The following is a 21748-nucleotide window of genomic DNA, read 5'->3' on the forward strand; positions in this document are numbered from 1 at the left end:
TCTGATTTGCTGAGTGTGTTATAATAAATGTGTTGCAATGGTGTGATTTGGCTTTCCAAAGTGTGTAGCAATGTGTCAATAGCTTAAAGTGTGGTTTATAATAAGATCTACTGCAGGAATACTACTACCGCTTGGTTTGCACATGGCTAAAACCAATTGTAACGTGGTATGATTTTTGGAAATTAGCATAACCATGTGGTACGGCAAACCCAGCTATCCTGGTTAGTACGGAATTTCAAATATTATGTGTACTGTTTGTTGCGATGGCGGACAACTAACACTGAAATTAACATTATATCTTTTCAAACGACAAGATGGACTCTATAGGAGAGGATTCAGCCCACGAATGCAATTAAACAGCCGGCGCAGATTCTACACGTACACGAATAAGCAGAGGTTTAATTTGCACACCGGTGAATCATTTCAACACGTGCTACACTCTTTTGTTAAGCTTTATAAAGGCTCCTTGGGAGGGCACACATCACCCGCAGTATCGGTGGAACGATTGAAGAATGCCGGCACTCACCCTGTGCTATATGATTGAGATGGGATGAGCTAATTATCATACACAATTTGAAACACTTCAGCGCATCTACATGACTCGTGCAGCTTCCCCTCGTGCGTGTCTGGGAAACATTAAAGCTCATTTAAAGAGACACATCCGGACTAATAATCATCCCATTCCTTCTCTTGCCCTTTTCATTACAGCGTCCGGTGTACGATACAAGATCTCGAGCGGTAACGTAGGCAATGTATTTGCCGTACACAACACAACAGGCGGCCTGTACGTAGCCAAGGCGTTGGATTATGAGAAGATCAAAAAGGTAAGCCCAAAGAGAAATCCACTGTGCCGCATGTGGTGCGAATATTTCAGATTATGCATGCTCTCATATATAATCTGACCCTTTTCTTCGACATTCCTCGTAGCACGATCAATAAAGCGTCTCCATGTTGCTTTTCCTTCTATTTGTGTTTCCCTTACTAGTATGAGCTACGATAGACAGCATCGAAAAATTTAAAGGAGAAATACACTACCGTTCTGATTAACGTTCGCGGTGTAAACGACAATCCACCGGCGTTTGAGAAATCGTTATATCGCACACAAATCACCGAGCAAGACGACCGAGGGCTATCGAAGCGTGGACTGCGGGTAAGTGTGTGCGAGCGATGGAACCATCTGACCCTTGCGTTCGAGACAGTTTGGCTGGAGGCGATTTATGCTTGAGACACTAGAGAAACGAGAAAACATTCCCTCGGGCTAACCAAATGCTGGTATCGTTGATACGTTGGGACGCGATGAGGAATTTGGTTTCGTACTTATCTTTCCCAATATCATCCAGTATCTCGTAACAGGGTCGCCTAACACAAACACCTGATTTGAGTGTAAAGATGGGCTTCTCCTACTGTTTCACCAGGTCACTAAGGCGTTCAAAATGGTCCAGCACATTTGTCCAAACATGGACAATATTGGAGAGTGTCTTTCTTCTCAACAAATCTGTAACCACACGTTCACCAAAGCGATATAAATGGGTCAATTTTTCACCAAGCCTTTGTTGCGTACATTTCCCTTCACACATCCGGTTCACATTCAGAAAGTGCGCGTTTGCATGTGTCCAACAGGATCCCATCGGAACATTTGCTTGTCCTTCTTGGAAATTTTTAACGAGAGTCACAGGATCTGATTAAACCGAGCTTGCAAAATATTAGCACGTAGAAACATACGTATCTCCAGGTTTCACCACCCGTCTTGAATTAATCCAGTGTTGGTGCTGATGCCAAAGGTTTGGCTAATGGTCACACGTACACTTTTTGTGTTTGCTAAGGGACAGCTGCGTGTGTATGCAAACGGGTCGTAAACTATCTTGCAATTAGATCGAACGAGTTTGTAATTTGAGTTTGCATGAGTGTCAATAGTTGAAAAGGTAAATGAGAAGCTAATCAAACATCATACCCATTGCACCAAGAAGCACCATCGTCTATCCATATCGTCCGGAATGTAGCAATGTTTTGGAGAATTTTCTCACAAAATTAATCCAATTTTGCCTGAATTGAGTGTACCAGTAATCATAATGGGGAAACAAAATACAACTCAAACCTAACCAATTCAAACAAAGTGTTTTATTGTGCGTTTGTGTATTGTAATTTTGGAAAGTCGTTAGAATTAGATATTGGTGAAGCCGATTTGCTATAACTTAACTGCTCGAATAATCTTGCCCCGTCGGATGGCATATCGGTATAACCTATCGGACAGCCTTTAATTTATATAGTTAGCAGGAAATTTTAAGCAAAGGGAAAATACGACACGGGGAGTTATTCACTACCGGGGTCGTCAGTTGACTAGGTTCAAAGGGAGAGCTTCTAATTACAAATTTAGTACGATTTTTGAACCCATTACCAATACTTATAATATTCCAATCGATAGCAACTCACGCCCCAATACAGTGCCACACTTTAAATGTCCCCTTAGTTATCACTCTTTTTCTCCATCTCTTTGCTATTTTTTGTTGTTGTGATGGTCGGTATAAGCACCTACTGCAAGCAGAAATATGTAACCGATAGGAGGCGCTAAGAAATCGGTCCCTTGAAATATCACGGTCAGCACGTATAAAAAAGCCTACACACTCCCGGAAACGCTTGAGCCGAGCCGAACGGAAGCAGAGAGATCGTGAAAAATAACAATACATGTAAAATATTTATAAGAACAATAAACATTAAAAATAATGTTTCGAGCCCGAGAGAGCTGAGTCCTAGGAGTGATTATGTTGCCGTGGAAAATGGATTTCGGTCAGTGGCACAAGCATGTTATGCGTGGCGTCGAGTACAATGTACTAGGAGCGACAGGAAAGACTGAAAATATTCAAAAAGAGAAGAAATGAAGTAAACAAAAAAAAGAAAAAAAAGAGCCACCAGCCGGCCAAGTCAACCAAAAATTCCCAAATCACTGGGGAATCATAAAGCTGCTCTGGTGAAGTTCTGCGAATCGCTGCAAAAAGGCTTTCCAGCAAAGCTATCCCCACATGACGCAACAGGAGCAAAGGGCCCCTACCAACACCAAAGGAAATAAAACTCAAACAACATCACAACAAAAAAACACAGACACATTTTAATTCCCTTCCCGTATGCTTTGCACCGAAACGAATTGGAGTGTTGATCTTTTTCACATACTCTCGCGCACGAATAATCATGGTAAGCAGCTGAACAATGCGATTGCGAAATAATTCCATCCGACACATGATGGTAGCACTTTATAATTCCGAGCGGGCGATGGCACACACATCAGAAAAAAAGTTTCTCGCACGCTTTCTTGTGGAGTTGATCTCATCTTTGTCGGACGTGCTTGAATCTTTAAATACTCTCTAACACTGCTGGCTTAAATTGGAGTTCTGCTTGAACTTGCGCTCTACAACTCTATTCCCTTGAAGTTGTCTTTGGGGATTAAAAGCGCTGTGACCCCTGTGCATAGTATGATAATAAAAGTTTTAAATTAATAAATGTGTTTTATCTTTCATCGCTGGTAACCGGACCACCGCAATGTTAATGAAAAATGAATGTGGCAAACGAGTTAATGAATATTTTAGTCATGTCCGCCACCTTGAAGAACAAGTTTTTTTTTGTTTTCTAGTAACAAAAAAGACCTACAGCTATTCTAAGTGTCAAATTTATAAGAAAATGTATGGAAAAGAAAAAAATCTCCGCTGGCAATGCAAACATAATAAATAACCATCATAATTTGGAATTTCTGATAACGCGTGTGATACTTGCTTTGCAATTAAAACATAGTCGGAAGGCTACAAAAAGCTGCACATGTTGAAAATGTTGACAAACCTAAGGTAAAGCTGCATACAATTGATGAACCCATTTGTAAACATCCTGATTAAACAACCAATTGTTAATTTGATGATAATTAAATCTCCCAAATACTGTTGCAATGAATACGTTTGCAGAAACATCTTTATGCACATTAGCGCCATTCGACGCGAATGTATTTTTGTATATTTATTAAATGATCAACGGACCTCATAAGCCCTCTCGATATATGTAGGAGTACAATACGAATATAACATATATTTTTTTACACGCTTTTACACACCAATAACAAGGACACTAAACATTTAGACGAGATGCGCGAATAAAATTAATGCGACTCAACACATTTGCTATCGTCATGCCAGGCTGATACGCATAAGATTCCGCATTCAGAGCAAGACATATGCGCATGAACGGGTATCGGAAGGCGAAGGTGGTCCTTGTCTCCGAGATGGCCAGCAACGTCCGAAGGCGGAGGGTTCTTGCAGGCACGTATAGCTGTATCGACGAGAGCAAAGCCGGACAATCGATGCTACCGTTGAGAAGCCCAACGATGAAAGCCAGCCCAGTATTTCGTATCCGATCGTCGAGTTGCGGTCGACAAACACCTTGTCGTATAGTCATTGTTGCTCCTCCACGAACAGAGCGCGAAAAGGGTAGCCTTACGCAGGATATACTCTAAACGCGCAACCCCCCGAGCAGAGGAGGGCCACCACACAACGCTGCCATACTCCAGCACTGACCGAACAGGAGCACAATAAAGAGTTTTGGTGCATATTGGGTCAGAGAGCTCGTGAGTCATGTTAACGACTAAAAATGTAAATTCCACTCAATCCACGAATCGATTTGGACATGTGAGCGCAAATAGAATTGCCAGCAATGCTCTAAGCATTCATTGCAAATTACATTCATTTCCCATTAAAAACCAATGCAATTCCGCTGGTTTTGCCCTTCCAATTGCAACCCCGCATTATTTATCGATATCTGTACAATGCCCGAGTCAAGCACCGAGTCAATATATTCTTCCTCATCAATATTTGCGCGTTTATGCAATAGTCATCATCATCATAGGCGCTTCAATCATTACAATTGCCAAAGGGACGGCACGTAGAGGGGAGTGTGTTTGTGTTAATTAACCAGTAGCACTGAAACTAATACGATTTCCGACAATCAAAACCCGAATGACCAGGTCGGTCCAATTGATGCACTCAATTCATTCCCTCCAGTCTTTGATGTTGGTCGTTTCACAATTGCTGCTGTGGCTAAAAAAGCGATTCTATTCATTTGGAGCTTCAATTTACTTGATATCCCATGCGACTTTTTACATAGTGAACACAATAAAGTAATTACAAACGGCAGCACTTGAATGATTCGAAGCAATAAATATGAGAAACTATTTTAACATAAACCTTTTTTTTCGGTGAATTTTTGCACCGAAAGCGAGGCATCTAGCATCCCAATCATCAAATCGTTCCATAAGCTGCCGAAAAATAAGTGGCGGTTTATTTTGTTGTTGCTATTATTTCCCACTGAACCTCACCCCGCAAAGCTGCAAGGCTGGCAAAACGTACGTGCAGTTTGGGTGACCGGGCCGCCAGAATAGTGTGAAGAAATCTACGTTTCAGGCAGCAGAAGACAATAATTCATAGGACAGAATAAGTCTCTCTATCTAGTTGAGGGCAGGATCTCTCATACACACTCACTTTGAAAAGAGAAAGAATGGGTGTAAACATTCCTGTCCATTCCACTAAAACCACGAAAACAGTAAATAAAGCCGTTTTAGTTCTGGTGTTATCAAATGCTTTGGAAATTGGAATTTTTCTCCTTCTTCCATTTTATCTCGTTTGGCCCGGGTCGTTCCGAAGTGCGAGTGCTAGACTGGGATTAACGGGTTTGAATTAGTTTTATGTAGCCACTTTGCTTCATGTAATCCATGTCATAAACAATGCTCGATCGTTCCCCAATTTCAGTAGCCGGCGCCCGGTGCAGAGCCCGGAGGGTCGACTATGAACTAAACCAAAGCAATTATAGAAAATTGTGTAAAGCTGGCTCTGTGGCTTGATTAGCATTAGACTTTGAACGGTAGGTTGGGCACCTCGTTTTATTCATGATCCCAATCAACCACATCTATGCTTGCGGTGGTTTTATGAAGTTGGAGCATTAATTTTTAAAATCCAACATAAATTGTTCGAATCGGTTCAAGCGGTTTAAGTAAAACTATTTCATTTTTGGTGAAAAGGTTCGGAACTCTGAAATTTTGCAGACTATTGTGTCTAGGAGGAGTTTTGTGGCGTTTGGCCCGGTAAATAGTAAATATTATAAATTTCACCTTAGTTTTGCTCTCTGTGCCATCACCACTATCGGCCTTTTTCACCAACCACGTGGACAGAGTTGACCAATTAATCTAACTGCACAGAAAGAATGTTCAAAAGCTTGCCATCATGAACACCGAGCCTGGTTCTCGGATATGAACAAACAAGCGCAACCGAAATACTACTAGGACCGCCCAGTTCAACTACTGTTTGTCGGTTATTGGCTTAGGGACAGTGTTCTGTCTATAGTTCACCTCCTTAAGATAACAGCGTAATACTTTGGTAGGGAAAGTGTTACGTACTCTTTTCGTGCGGGCCTAGCTGGCGGGGATGTCCAGCCAGCTAGAGAATACGTCTCTCCCCAACCCGATACGGTTCGAAAAATTTCTTCCATCCAGCGCGCTGTGGCCAATGGTCACTAAAGTACGGCCATTTCGGTTGATGTTTTATCTTTCACCGCAAAGCGTCAGAAGCTGTCACGTTCGCTTTCACATGCCATTGAGGCGTTCATATTAATCTGTACCGAAGGGCAAGAATCGATAACGAAGCGTTTGAAGGTCGTGAGGACTGAAAATCTTAACATCGTTTTCTGGTCTTTGAAAACTGAGACGGCAACTAAGTAATTATCCACCGTTGCCTGCAAAGACACTCCCCCTGCCTCAGGCTTAACCTCCCTGTGATACGCTGTCGTCTACCGAAGAAAACTTCCGGAAACATACCCATTCGAATCAACGTCTAGCTCGTTTCTTTTGAAGTGCGCATTTTCTGCATGTCTAGCACCATTGCAAAACAAACCGGTGACACAATTTTCGGCTCTTTCATTTCCCGATATGGCTAATCAAAGAGACAGTACGACGACTCGTCGGAGAGCGCCGAAACCACCGCATCGTTCCGTTTTGGTTCGTTTTATTTGCTCAGCAACCAGGGCCGGAAGTTCGAAACGAAACCGAACCCCATGTCGCTTGCTAAGGGGAACGAGGTTTTACTGACCATTTCAGTAAAATTGGAACCACCAACCACCACCACAAACCTGACCCAAAATGTAATTCGTGTGCCAGCGGTTTCGGTCCAAGCAAAAGCGCAATTTGATAAGATTCGCAATTCGTTGTCTCCTCCCTGAGGAGTGTCTCTGGGGTTTTGCTTCAGTGCGGTATCAGCGGAAAACGGACAAACGTGGTGACCCATTGCCCACGACCAATGAATGTCTCATGAAACTCCCATGAGCAGGGAGAAACTTTCCGGAAAATGGGACTATCCTATTATCCAGCCATCGCATCTAAACTGCAATGTGAGCAGATAGTTAAGACAACTCCTACCTGTTCGAAGACGATAATCGTTATTGTCACTCCAGTGAAGGTGAACCATGCTGGACTCTGTTGGTTTTTAATGACCACTGACCAGCTCCAACACTGACACCAATGACTGTTAACGAGCCGCTTCTGATGGTTTGCTAATGAAGCACCGAAGGTAAACCTACCATTAGGGCAATTAATACGAAGCCATAATATCGGGACTGGAAGACCTGCTGATGATTTGATTGTAGTGATGGATCGTAATAAATTATCAGCATTTGATGGTACAGTAATTTAATTTAAGATTTAATGTTTTCATCGTAGGCTGCTGCACCATTGTTTAATGTATGTTATTCTGATTCCCTTGAGTTATATATTATCAGCATTTCACGCTACGTTAAGCTCGGACATATGTTCACGGGAATGACATTTGTGCATGGTAATACGTTCCGTTATGGGATACTCTTGTCCCTGTCATCTGGTAATGCAACCAGCTGCACCAAACAACATGCTAAATTATCTGAGAAAAAATACATACAAAACCATCAATTGCATGCTCGCTGTCGTTATCCTCAATTTTTTTCTGCATGACGGCAAATGTTTCAATATTATTCTTTTTATAAACATATCTCTCTCACCTTTTATGATTGAGGGTAGCTCGAGGAAGTCAGTGTTGTTAAAACAATTATTAACGTGTATGTCTTCTGCTGCCTGTCTCATGTACTTATACAATTTATGTCTCGCAAATGTGCATGGCGCATTACACTTGACTCACCATGCGATACCCACCAAGTAACACAATTGAACAAACAGTCCACATGTTTTGCTGGTTAGGTCAGGAAGAAGTTTCAGAAAACAACGCATACAAAGAAATAAGTATAAAATATTATAACGCTTGCATTTGAACACAATATCATATAAGGCTAGCAAGTGAGGCAACATCGAAGTTGAAAGAAAGCAAGCGGCAACGCGTTCTGTTAGAAAATGATTCGATACAGAAACAGCAGCAAACGCCAAAAAAACAACATGTTCCGTCGGAATTAAATAATGCGCCGTACGGTAAATGTGCGATATTCCCATCTAACAACAGATACAAAAATGCACACATTCTAGTAACACAGTTACATACCTTTCCCGGTGCAAGTGCACCGCAATCGCAAAATAGCAGAAAGCCGCCGGCAGACTGGTTTGGAGATGCAAGACCTCGTTAGTGGAATGCAACCGCCCGCCATGCAATTGACAGCGATTTGCGAGGGCGCGCGAGGGTTCGCACGCCATACAAGTTCACAGCCCCAGAGCCCTCGCATTCAAGAGCTTGCGAGTCTTGGCAGTTTTTTCGCCCCTAGTTTTAGCAGTTATAATTATAGCACCTCAAGATCAGGTATAACAATTTTTAGCATACTAAACATCTAAAAACTGACATTTTATTTTGTAAAAATCCAAAAAATTAAAAATAGTGATCTTTTCAACGAATTACACCAGAAAAAAATATTAAATAAAAAATAAAGAAAAACAAATAAATATGAATCAAAATATTTTTTAAAATACCTTAAGATCTCCAGCAGATGATACTACTCGCAACCCTCGCAATGTTTAACGGAAGGATTCATCATTTGTTAGTGTTTGTCATGAGTAGGCTTTACTTTCAGTGACTAGTTGATTTCCCCTCAGAGCAGAATAGTCAGTCCTACGTATGGTGGCACGGTGCATTTGGGGCTTGAACCCATGATGTGTATGTATTTAAGTCGTACTAGTTTACGACTATACCACGAGACCGGCTTATTATATATTCTAACTATATATCACAGTCTTACAAATAGAAAGCCTGATAAAGTTGTTAATTTGAAATAGCAAAATAACGAATGGTTTCACAGTTCTAAAATATCTTTCAAATTGAATAAATATCTAACTGTAATATACATGCAAAAAGTTTTGTAATACGTTGAGTCGAACATGAGAGTTCAACACATAAAAGCTTACAATTCACGATGGTGCCATTTAATCAGCTACACAAAAAAAATTTAAGCATACACAATTCGGACGTTCTGGCCTTGAAACGATAACAGACTTCGAGAGATAATAAACCATTGGCATCAGTCAATAGGAGACATCCTTTTTTAATACACTCTTTTATGATCATATGATTATGATTTGACGGTGCTTTTTCGATTTCGTTACAATAAACGATCTCAAAACTCCAAACAGCGTAGTTTATAAAGTTATCGAATTAAAAAACTAAAATTACAGGTTTTTCCTTCTCCTGTGACAACTTAATCGCACAACTGCATTTACATTTTATCCTTAACCTAATATCTCGCGCCTGCACTATCGATCTACACTTTGAGTTGCTGAGACTCCATTTTCCTAATCATCCGACTAGAGCAAGCTCCATTTTCGTGTGCTTAATAGCTCATCGTAATTAATAGTTTCACTTTGAACAAACTAGCTCCTCGCTATCTGTTCGATACACGAGATTTTCGATTCCACCGATCATTAATCGACAGAATAGAGTATCCTCTCCGTGCAATCAAACACCTGAAACAATGCGAACAGTTCGCCTATCTCCATTTTCACCTCCATAACTCCTTTCCCATTAATTCCTCCACCTACTATACACCAGCACGTAATGCAAAATGTTTGCTAAAGTCAACTGACGAAGACTATTTAGCTTCACTAATGCTAAATCACTGTTACCCAACCCAACTGGAACATCGGGATCCTACTGTAGCAACGAATGGTGTCGTAAAGTTGGTCGTACTATCTTACGAAACGTAGCATGCAGTCCACGGTTGGGCACGGTAAGGTAAAACATACATGCAGTCTCTTATACGACTTTTGGATTGTTAAAGTTAGATTCCAAACTTTGTCGTACACTGTTTTGCAAATGCACCGAGGCGGTACTGTCATCGGAAAAGAGCCATCCTGTTCGCTTTGCCTTAGGTCATGTGCTGGTCGTGGTGGCATACTGCTATTGGTTTCACTACTTCACCCAAAAATCGGTTTTCTTCTGTATTTCTGAAAAAGGCAAAGTGTTCCTGACAAACCCCACTGCTAGGAGGTGGTTGAATATTCGCGCACGTGGGAACGGCGTGGATGGCATGAAAACGTAAAAACAATTCCATTTTTTTACGACAAATTTACTCCCGTCCCACAAACTTACACACTTTCATCTGCTCGGTTGGTTGGTTCTGCTCGATCCATGAGAAAAGCATACGTTTTCATTTTCGACTTTACAAACGTGTCGTTTTATACACCAAAGACTTGGATCGAGCCCATGTTCACTTATCAAACCGCCTATGGAACGGTGGCAATAACAGTTTTTGAAATGCCAAAACAGATAACGTACTACCCCGGGAAGGATTGAAACAAACGGATCCAAGGAAAGAATTTGTTCAATAAAATGGGAGAGAGCACAGCATCCGCTGACAACATTACTGGGAAAATCATGAACGTACAGTTACGTGGCCGTAAAATTTTGCAACAAAGCTAAAAGCTGTATCCACTAGGCCCCCCATGCCACACAACCCAACTTAATTTGGCATTCCCATTTGTGGATCGCAACACTTGAACTGCAAACAAGTCGAATCGATCATAAAGTTAGCAGCTTCTTTTGAGGTGGTCCTAAAGAACCTAATACAAAAATCCTAAGGAACCGGGAATACGGCTGTACCATAAAGTGAAGCGTAACGCATTTAAGCTCTATTAATGTCCATTTTCGGATGTTCTCCACTTGGGTTGATTGTCCCATACTAACGAGAAATGACTTATGTAATTGTGCCACAAAACTACAGAGAGGCGTAACACGACTACTCTGCTGATGACTTGGAACAGCAGCAAAAGGCAGTTTCATCTAATCTTGGTTGAAATTTGACCCAGGATGACTTGAGGGGGAATGAATGAAAGAGTTTCTCAAACCAAGGTTTTTCCCAAGGTACATCTTTATCGGTTATTCTATCACACAAAAAAGAATAGGGGAAAGTACACAGGTGGACATAAAAATAGGAAAAAAATTGTGTGTTTTTTTTGCGTTCACTAGGTGTGTCATCGCCAACAGTTCGAGGCGTACTGAATTTGCAATAGCCGACTTTTGCCTTTTATACTCTAATTTTTGGTGCGCTACTTATCTGAGTTTTGAGTGCCGGCAGCGTTTTGCGACAGTATAAAAGGAGAGCCAAACCGTGTTGTGCTTCATTCTTCCATCAGTGGTCAAGGTGAAAGGTTGCTGTTTAAAAATTCCACAAAATCATCATGGGTCGCGGAAAGCACTGCACACCAGAGGAGCGAAAACACATTCAGGGGCTGTATCGTGAGAACGTGCCGATCAAGACAATCTGCAAGGCGTTCAGCCGTTTGCGGACGTTTGTGGACAACGCCATTCGTAGCGAGGCTACGGGTAAATCGACAGGTCGTCCGCGAAAAACAACGGCCGACGTTGATGCGCAGATTGTTGAGATGATCAGGGCGGATCCTTTCAAAACTTGCGCTCGTATCAAGCAGGAGCTTGGTTTGCAAGTTTCGGCGAAAACGGTGTCTCGCCGTTTACACGCCGCTGGGTTCTGTGCCCGGAGACCGAGGAAGGTTCGTAAGCTGCAGCCGCACCACGTAGAAGCGCGCATTCGGTTTGCCGAAGAACATTTAGCTGCATCCATCTTTTGGTGGAGCAAAATCATTTTTTCGGATGAGTCCAGAATCAATCTGGATGGTTCGGACGGCATTAAATACGTCTGGCGCTTTCCTAATCAGGCGTATCATCCGAAAAATACGATAAAAACCCGAAGTCACGGAGGCGGCCACGTAATGGTGTGGGGTTGCTTCTCCTGGCACGGCCCGGGTCCTTTGTTCCGTATCAACGGGACACTGAACTCGGAAGGGTATAGAAAAATACTTAGTCGTAAGATGTTGCCATACGCCCGACAACAATTCGGAGACGAAGAGCATTACATCTTTCAGCATGATAAAGACTCTAAGCACACATCGCGAACAGTTGTTATTTGGCAAACCAGGATGTGCAAGTTCTACCGTGGCCTGCGTTGAGTCCTGACCTCAACCCGATTGAAAATCTGTGGTCAACTCTCAAGCATCAGCTAAAGAACCAGCCTGCACGTTCAGCCAGCCAGCTAAAGAAACAGCCTGCACGATGATCTATGGACACGCTGCAAGGTTATGTGGAAACGCATACCCAGAAGCGAATGCCGTAACCTCATCGGCGATATGGCCAAACGCTGTCAGGAAGTGATAGCGAATAACGGTCACCACATTGACCGTTAGAATGTGTTTTCGCTCTGTGGAACACCGCAACACCTCCTCCCAACAACAGTCCTTTTCAGGGCTACCAAATATTTCTGACAAGAACTATGTCTTTTGGTCACAGAAAAAAGTTCCTATTTTTATGTCCACCAGTGTATCCTATTCAATTTCAGCAAACCAAACGTCGAGTTATCGAGCATGTTGGAGGACTTCTTAGGTAGCAGATAGGTACCGATGTTATATCCTGCCAAACACTCCAATTACCATCTTCGTGTCAGTGAACTTGTTCAACCAGGATAGTTTTTGCTAGTTCAAACAGAAAATGTAAAAACCCGTACCCAAAGTTCTTATAATTTCTTAGTAACCGCTGCTCTGAAGACCTCACGAATACTCTAAACGAAAGGATGCTACACTAAATACCGATAGATCTCGTCTTAATTTTTCCCTAGCCCGCTCGTAAGCATCTCTCCACACGACATGTGCTGTGATCAAAGAAAAAGGTGTCCTCTTAGCAGAAACAAGGCACTTGTCTTACCCAAAGCGCAACGACGATGCGAACGTGGCATAGTGTCCCACTGCGAGATAGAGCTCGGTGTTCATCGATAGGTAGTTTGAACTATCCCTGTCCCCCCAAGAGCCATCGGACATTTGGAAGATAGATTGTATTTTTCATTAGTTTCGTAAAGGTTTTGAAAAGACACTCCCGGCATCAAGGCCGTGCATGTGTGATAGTAGCAGCCTTTTGGCAGCACTTTCCTGGGGTGAAGTGAAATAAATGACCTCCGTGCGTTGGAAGACACTTATCTATTTTATTACTTTCGAACGTTCTATTATGGCTTTGACCGTTACATTGCTCCTCTTGGTCGGTACTTGATAGTGAAACGGGGCATGTTCTATGGCACCAGCCTCACACACCGAACGGGCTAAACCAAAACGAAAACACTTCCGATTGGCACATGGTTGTGCCGGATTATCTGGATTTTAAGAAGCTATATTCCATTGCACAAGCTTAATGCGAAGACGCACATGCTCGTTGGAACAGCATGTCTTTGAAAAACGTTTATTTAATTTATGAGATAGTTTGCTGAACGGTCACAACGTTGCTGGTAAGCAAGTGGAAACGGTGCTGATGAGGAGACTGATGGAAATAAATATGCTTTTAGTAGTTGGCATTTTACATTGCACATGGGGGTAGCTTTCCAGCTTAAAGCAAACAAACTTAGTTTGTTTTGTGTTTGGAAGGATACAAAAATAAGCGCCACTTTCGTGTATCCCAGTGAATGAAAAAAAGTAAATATAAATATAAGTAAAATAAAAAGTAAATAAACAAAGAATAATTGCTGCCTCTACTGATACATGTAAAACAAACTAGAACCTATCCTCCTTTACCACATGTACCGAGCTGTATACAGTGTTTTTCGCTTTCCTGCACAGATGAAAACATACAGGGTTTCGAATCATATAATGGACTACTTGATCTACTCGGTGGAATGTTTCAAATGGTTAGGGGATGTATGCAACGTTGCTATGGAGGTTTGCAAGCATATAGGGGAATATGTCAAACGCTTAGGAGAAGTGTGCAAAACAGTTATGGAGTTTTGCATCCAGCTATCCAGGCTCGGATGTAGCGCTGTAGAAATTATTCATATTCATATTCTAGATTTTTTTAGAAAAACACCGCGTGATGATTTAAATGTTTGGGGTGATTAAACACATGTTTTGGTACTGTCAAGCAACATAATTGTTTATTTTTAAATAAAATTTGCTATTTAAACAATTTTCTTTGTAAAATTCTCATCTCTTCTATTTTATACTCTACTATTACTATTTTTAATGTGGCAACATTTTTCCTCATATTTAAACACACATATTCAAATAATGTTCATCAAAGTCCTCCTACCTGGTAATCAAATTACCCCCCTTCTTTACTGCGTTCACTCTGTCTCTCTGCCTTTTTAGTCCTTTCTTTTTTCTCTGCTTTCTCTTCTTATCGCTATCTAACGTATTAAACGATCGCTAATTGTGGGGATATTTTCATGTCAGTACCATGCTACTTTTACTAAACACTATTGCCTGACGTTCCTGCTTAAACCCTGAAAGAAGCATCCTGTTCCGAGCCCCTTCGAGTATCGTCAAGTACCTTCTACTACAGCATGCTATAGCCTGGTGCTGTGTCACACTTTGTCATGTTCCCAGGCATATCGGCTCCCACTAGTGTCCTTGGCGCTTTTTGTTCAGAGATTGTGGATGCTTGTTGTTTTACTCCCTTCACCCTGATTTCACTTGTGTGTGTCTGGTTTGTTTGGTTTGTTTGTGATTAAGCTAGGATTTTGACGCTATTCTACCGTTAGCCCAATCCTTCACACATTTTCGCGTGCCTGGTGATGAGTGATGGTTCACTGCTGTCACACATTTAAAGTGCCCCAACTACTTACGCGAAGGAAAGCAAAAAGACTCTCTCCGACAAGCAGCAAAGTGAGTTGTTGGCAAAACGATTGAGCAAAACCAGAGCGCTATTTAATGGCCTAGGCGTTTTGGATATCCGGTGATCCAGCTCGCTGCGTAACTGCTGTGAAATGTTTTCCTTCATATTAAAGGCTATCACTGAAAAGTGTCGCATCGTCAACTGGTTTCTGATTGCGAGTTTGCTCCATCTTCCTTTGCCGAGCGTAAAAGTCACTCGAAGCGTTACCAGGCCGGTTCGCTACTAACACCAACTAGAATGAGCGTGAAATCTTGGAAGTAAATTTTAATATAAATACAATTAATGAATATAAATACACACCCATAACACACTCTTCCGGTTGGCGTTCGTATTTTGCACTCACCCTTCCTGAAAGCTCATTCAATGTGACCTATTGCTTTTCTGTCTTTTTTTCTATAAAGCCACAGGCCAATGCACACTTCCTGTAATGCTCAGCTCTCTCGTTCCCCTTGTTGTAGCAACACAACCAAATTGCAAAAACTGAACTTTTTCATTCGCGGCACCATATTGAACTTTATTTGTCTTGTGAGAATGGCATGCATGGCAAAAAGATCGATTAGCACGCTTCTTGTCGTGTTGGAAGGGAAATTTCATCTACATTCTTTGCTTTTGAAAGTGAACAGTGCATACGGTGCCCTAAAACAGCGGTGCTGTATATCAGTGAGGAGATTTGTTTGCAATTGCTTCTCTGGAAAGAATTTTGCCGTGCCGATGCACTCACGCAATCATGAAATTCACAATACGCCGCGGAACGGATGTAATGGAACTTTGCTTTTAAGTGCTCGGCAGATCTCTGCTTACCGCAATGCATCCACCCGATCGGGTTTCTTCCGTGCATACTTGTGTGCTCCCGTCGATGGAATGGTGTAAATGCATCGGTAAACATAAGGATTGTTTTACAAGCAAATACACCACGTACAACCATTCTATCGTTACAAACGCAGTATCTCGGTGCATTCGAAGTAAACGGGGTAAGCATATGTAATGACCCTCAATTCAGGCCAGACCGATGCCCCGGACGAACCAGATCAAATCTGTTAATAAAGGGTACGTTTCATACGTGCCGCTATATCAAGCATCCCTCGTGTCGAGCACGTGGAGAATAATTATGAGGCCGAAACAGAATTCTTCCATTATGTTGATATTATTCACCACAGACTCTTTGCTTGCATTTATTAAGGAAGTGAACGCTTAGAATCGAATTGAATACCCTGCGTATGACCCTAGGCTATACGATCGTAGCGATCCAGTTAGCTACTTTATAATCGCTACAACTCAATCAGAATTGCTGAAACAACATTCATGGACTAATGAAGACATAACTGTTTCAAGCTGCTACACACCTTCCAGGTTCGAGCTGGATTTTAACATCCCGTTACTTTGGGTTGGTTTGTTTCTGGAAATACATTTTGAATGATATTACCTCTTACCAAACGAATTACTCCTTAGCATACAACATCACCGACCAGTGCAATTTTCAGTAATAAATGGAACACAAATTTTCCAACGGACAGACGATGGAATTGAATTAGCTGTCCAAGCTGTGTACCAAGACCAGTCGACCTAACAGAACACGCCAGGTGTCCGTTTATATTTTTGTCTGATCCCACCGATCCGAACGATCAAATAGTCATGTCAATCATCCAGTCACGAAGCATTCATATTTCCCGTTCAGGTCAGCAAAAGTGCTGACTGAACTTGACAGCGCACAAAGCAAACATGAGAAAGGCTATCGTACGCCTTGCAGCTATCCTGCATTTCGTTGATTCAATGTTTCTTCTTCGATCGATCTCGGTAGTTCGTCGAAACAAGCTCTTCTCTATTGTTTCCCCTTATTTTTGGTTTTATTCTCACTCTTCTCTTCCACTTATTGCCTCCTTTTTATGTCTTTCCCTTCGCCTCATACAGGTTACTGCCTCGGATGCCGACGTGGAGCGGCCGAAAAACATCATCTATTTCTTGACCGGGCCCGGTATTGACATCGAAAATCCCTCCGACAGCAACTTTGACATCAACAAGGACACGGGGGAAATATTTGTGTTTAAGGTAGGTCAAAGTTCTGCACACATTCACGACACAACCCGTTCGCCATCCGAAGCCGAAGGGATATGATGATCCTTTTGTTTAAGAATTGTTTGAAGAAGTATTTGCAGTCATTTTCTACCACCGACAAAATGCAGGTTAAATTTACGGTACAGAAATTTAAACATCTGCAAGAATTAATGTACGATGTAGCTCTGGCCCAATGGAGAATCTTTTCAAAGGCGAAATTGGATTCTAATCTGTGTTTCCAGTTTTGAATAACTTCTCAACTCATCCATGTGACAGGTCTTGAAATGATTGGTGTGGAACTACAAAAATACTCCATAGTGCTCAGTATGCCTGATACGAGCCTTCACCTCATACAAAAACAGTGGTTTACTTAAATCAAGTAATCTATTTTCCTGAACGAGCAAAACAGACGCAATGGACCTACTGCATCCAAAGTGTTTTAGGCTTTTTTGAAGTCAAATACAATTTCATTCCCAAACCACTAATTAAATGATGCAACCCAAAATCCATGCTGATGGAAGCTATTAACTTTTTTCTTCCTCTCTTGCCTATTGTTTTCCTTTCACACCATTTTCTCCAAACGTTCAGCCTCTGAACCGAGATCCACCACACGGATGAGCGCCATGGAAGTTTATCGTCTTTGCGCAGGACGAAGTAGGTGAAGGATTGGTGGGGTTTACGGAGGTGCAGATCAACCTGAAAGACGTCAACGACAATGCGTCCCAGTTCCCGAACGGGATTGCGTACGGCAACGTGACCGAAAATGGCACCATCGGCTTGCACGTGATGATAATAAAGGCCGAAGACTTTGATGACATCAACGAAGGAACTAACGCGAAGGTGATTTACTCGATCGAGAAGAACGCGATCGAGGAGGACACTGGTTTGCCGATCTTCGACATCAATCCGGACACGGGACTCATCACGACGGCGGTATGCTGTCTCGATCGGGAGAAGACGCCAGACTACTCGCTGCAGATAGTGGCCACAGATGGCGGAGGTTTGAAGGGTATGGGGACAGATTCCATCAAGGTAAAGGATCTGAATGATATGCCGCCTCGGTTCACCAAGGACGAGTGGTTCGTCGAGGTGGAGGAAACCGACGGTAGCGTGCTGACCGAAGCACCGAAGCATACTGACCGTGGTACAGGGAGTTTGAAGGTGGTCCAGCTGCTAGACTACGAGGATCCGATGCAGATTAATGGCTTCCGCTTTCGGATACAAGTGATCGATAACGATGGGATCGATGAGAGCGACAAGTACCATGTTGACCATTCGTGGGTGATTGTGAAGCTGAAGGACATTAACGATAATACGCCTCGCTTCAAGAAACCGCACATCGAGGCGGCTGTGTACGAAAACCGGACGTGGGCAAAAACTTGGGCACCTTCAAGGCGGAAGACATTGACAAGGGCGGTAAGAGCAAAATTACCTACAGCATTAACCGTGCTACGGACCGAAAGCGCCAGTTTGCCATCGACCAGGAAGGTACGGTGACAATCCAGCGCGAGTTGGATCGGGAGGCAATGGCGAAACACTCGCTCGAGATCCTGGCCACCGATGACGGTGTACCGCCTCGCACGGCCTCCGCCATCTTGACCGTGCTGGTGAAGGACATCAACGACAATGCGCCGGTATTCGCGGAAGATTATCGGCCCATTCTGTTGGAAAACTAACCACCGTTGAAGATTATCGAAATCTCCGCCGTCGATAGGGATGACCGACTGAAGGGCAACGGGGCACCGTTCCAGTTCCGCATGGACCCCGACGCAAACGATGTGATTCGCACGTCATTCAAGGTGGAGCAGAGTAACAAGGGTGACGGTATGTCGATCATTTTATCGCTCGGCTCGTTTGATCGCGAGTACCGCAAGCAGTACACCATTCCATAAAACAATAAATAAAAATAATAATTCATATCGTTATCAAAGACTCGGGTACGCCACTGCAAACCGGCACCAACACGCTGACGTTCACGATCGGTGATCTGAACGATAACATCATGCAGCCTGGCTCTAAGGAGGTGATCGTGTACAACTACCAAGGCCAGGCGCCGGACACACCGATCGGGCGTGTGTTTGTTAACGATCTCGACGATTGTTACACCTCGGACAAGCTGTTCTACTGGGATGAGGCCGAGAATCCACGCTTTAAGCTGGATGACACGTCCGGCATGGTGACGATGCGGCGCGGTGCACGCGAGGGACGCTACAAGCTGCGCTTCAAGATCTACGACCGCAAGCATGCGCAGGAATCGTACGCCAACATGTCGGTCGTGGTGAAGCACAACTCATCTGAGGCGATCATCAACTCCGGCTCGATCCGGCTGACCGGCATTACGGATGAGGACTTTATACGCATCTTGAACTATCGCACCCAGAACATCTTCCGCAGCAAGCTGGAGCGGTTCTGGCACAAGATGGCGTCCTACCTACAGATAAATACCTGATGTTCGCCGACGACTTAATAATATTTATGGCAATACGAGACGATTCTCATTGCGAAGAACTTCAGCAGCATATATAAAACTTTTATCGTTGGTGCACACGCAATCATCTGCAGTTATGTGTCGACAAATGCCGAGTCCAATCCTTTAGTAGAGCTCGCGAGCCTTCTTGGTACAGCTACAACATTGATGGAATTTGTATTGAAACCGTTAAACTTAATAGGGATCTTTGAATCATCTTTGACACGGAACTGACCTTTAACCAACATGCAGAAGAAATTATAAAACGTGGCAACCAGCTTCTAGGATTAGTTCAACGAGTGGTTAGAGATTTTAGGGACCCAATGTGTGTAAAGGCTGTGTATTGCAGTATAGTCCGTTCAGTGATTGAATATTGGCAGGTTGTTTGGAAACCATCTTCTCAGCGCTTATCTGGCCGACGCATCGAGTCAATACAACGCAGATTCACCCGTTATGCTTTGCGGCTTCTCCCATGGCAACCAGGCAGTCAATATCCATCTTATGAAGCACGCCTAAAGCTTCATGCGTTGAAAAAACTCAGTGACAGGCGTCGTATAGCGCAGCAAATGTTTGTTGAAGGTCTCCTAACGGGGAACATCGACTGCTCATCCCTACTCCAACTACTGGACATCTATGCTCCAACGGTCCCTCTACGCCCGCGACCTCTGCTTAATGTCCCTCGTCGTCGAACAAACTATGGCTTATTAGACCCTATAATCTCTTTGTGCAGGGCTTTTAACGAAGTCTATCAATTTTTCTATTTTGATGCGTCTCTAAAGTCCTTTAAAGATAACATTTGCGCCAGGATATAGTTGAGTTGCCAGGTGAAAGTGGATGAAAAACTCTCAGGACCTTTTGCTACCACCAAAGGTCTACGCCAGGGAGACGGGCTTGCCTGTCTCCTATTCAACCTGGCACTAGAGAGGGCCATCCGCGACTCGAGGGTGGAGACTACGGGAACCATCTTCTATAAGTCAACCCAGATCCTGGCATACGCTGATGATATAGACATCATTGGTCTGCGGCTCTCCTATGTAGCAGAAGCCTACCAAGGGATCGAGCAGGCGGCAGAGAACCTCGGATTGCAGATAAACGAGGCAAAGACCAAACTGATGGTGGCAACATCAGCGGGCCCGCCAACAAATAATCAGAGTCTACGTAGGCGTGATGTACAGATAGGTGAACGCACGTTTGAAGTCGTCCCAGAATTAACCTATCTTGGGTCAAAGGTCAGCAACGACAATAGCATGGAAGCTGAGTTGCGCGCAAGGATGCTGGCTGCCAACCGGTCATTCTACAGCCTGAAAAAGCAGTTCACCTCAAAGAACCTGTCGCGACGGACGAAGCTGGGACTATATTGTACCTATATAGTTCCAGTACTCACATACGCCTCTGAGACATGGACACTGTCCAAATCTGACGAAACCCTCTTAGCCGCGATCGAGAGGAAGATGCTCAGAAGGATACTTGGCCCCGTATGTGTGGAAGGACAATGGAGGAGCCGCTATAATGACGAGCTATACGAGATGTACGGCGACCTCACTTTCGTACAGCGTATCAAGCTCGCCAGGCTCCAGTGGACTGGCCATGTTGTACGCATGGAAACGGACGACCCAGCCCGTAAAGTCTTTTTAGGCCGTCCACAAGGACAGAGGAGGCGTGGTAGGCCCAAATTGAGGTGGCAAGATGGCGTGGAGGCGTCCGCCATCAAGGCCGGGATAACGGACTGGCAGACGAAGGCGCGAGACCGTGAGCGGTTTCGGACACTCCTGATGCAGGCCAAGACCGCAAAGCGGTTGTAGCGCCGGATAAGGAAATAATTAAGTATAGTCGAGTTATGATTGTAACCTAAGTTAATTTTACACCTAAGAACATTCATTAATACTATAACTGTCCATTGAATAAAATTTTAATAATAATAATAATAATAATAATAATAATAATTGTAATTGTAGCAGGTGCTGAAGGTCTTTTGTTCCCGAGGTCGACGTTTGTTGGCACAGTATAGCATAGCATACCGTCAAATTAAGCTTAATGATGCGCAAGGTCCTGTAAAAAAAATCTGTGCGTTCACAGCTCAAAGAAG

General features: G+C 43.2%; 1 pseudogene; it reads left to right on the forward strand.

The window, feature by feature from the left end:
- Nucleotides 1-576: 576 nt before the first annotated feature.
- LOC120899805 lies at nt 577-19644 on the forward strand (annotated as a pseudogene).
- Nucleotides 19645-21748: the final 2104 nt, after the last annotated feature.

The sequence above is a fragment of the Anopheles arabiensis genome, chromosome 3 (genome assembly GCF_016920715.1).
Source record: "Anopheles arabiensis isolate DONGOLA chromosome 3, AaraD3, whole genome shotgun sequence".
In the NCBI taxonomy this organism is placed as follows: Eukaryota; Metazoa; Arthropoda; class Insecta; order Diptera; family Culicidae; genus Anopheles; species Anopheles arabiensis.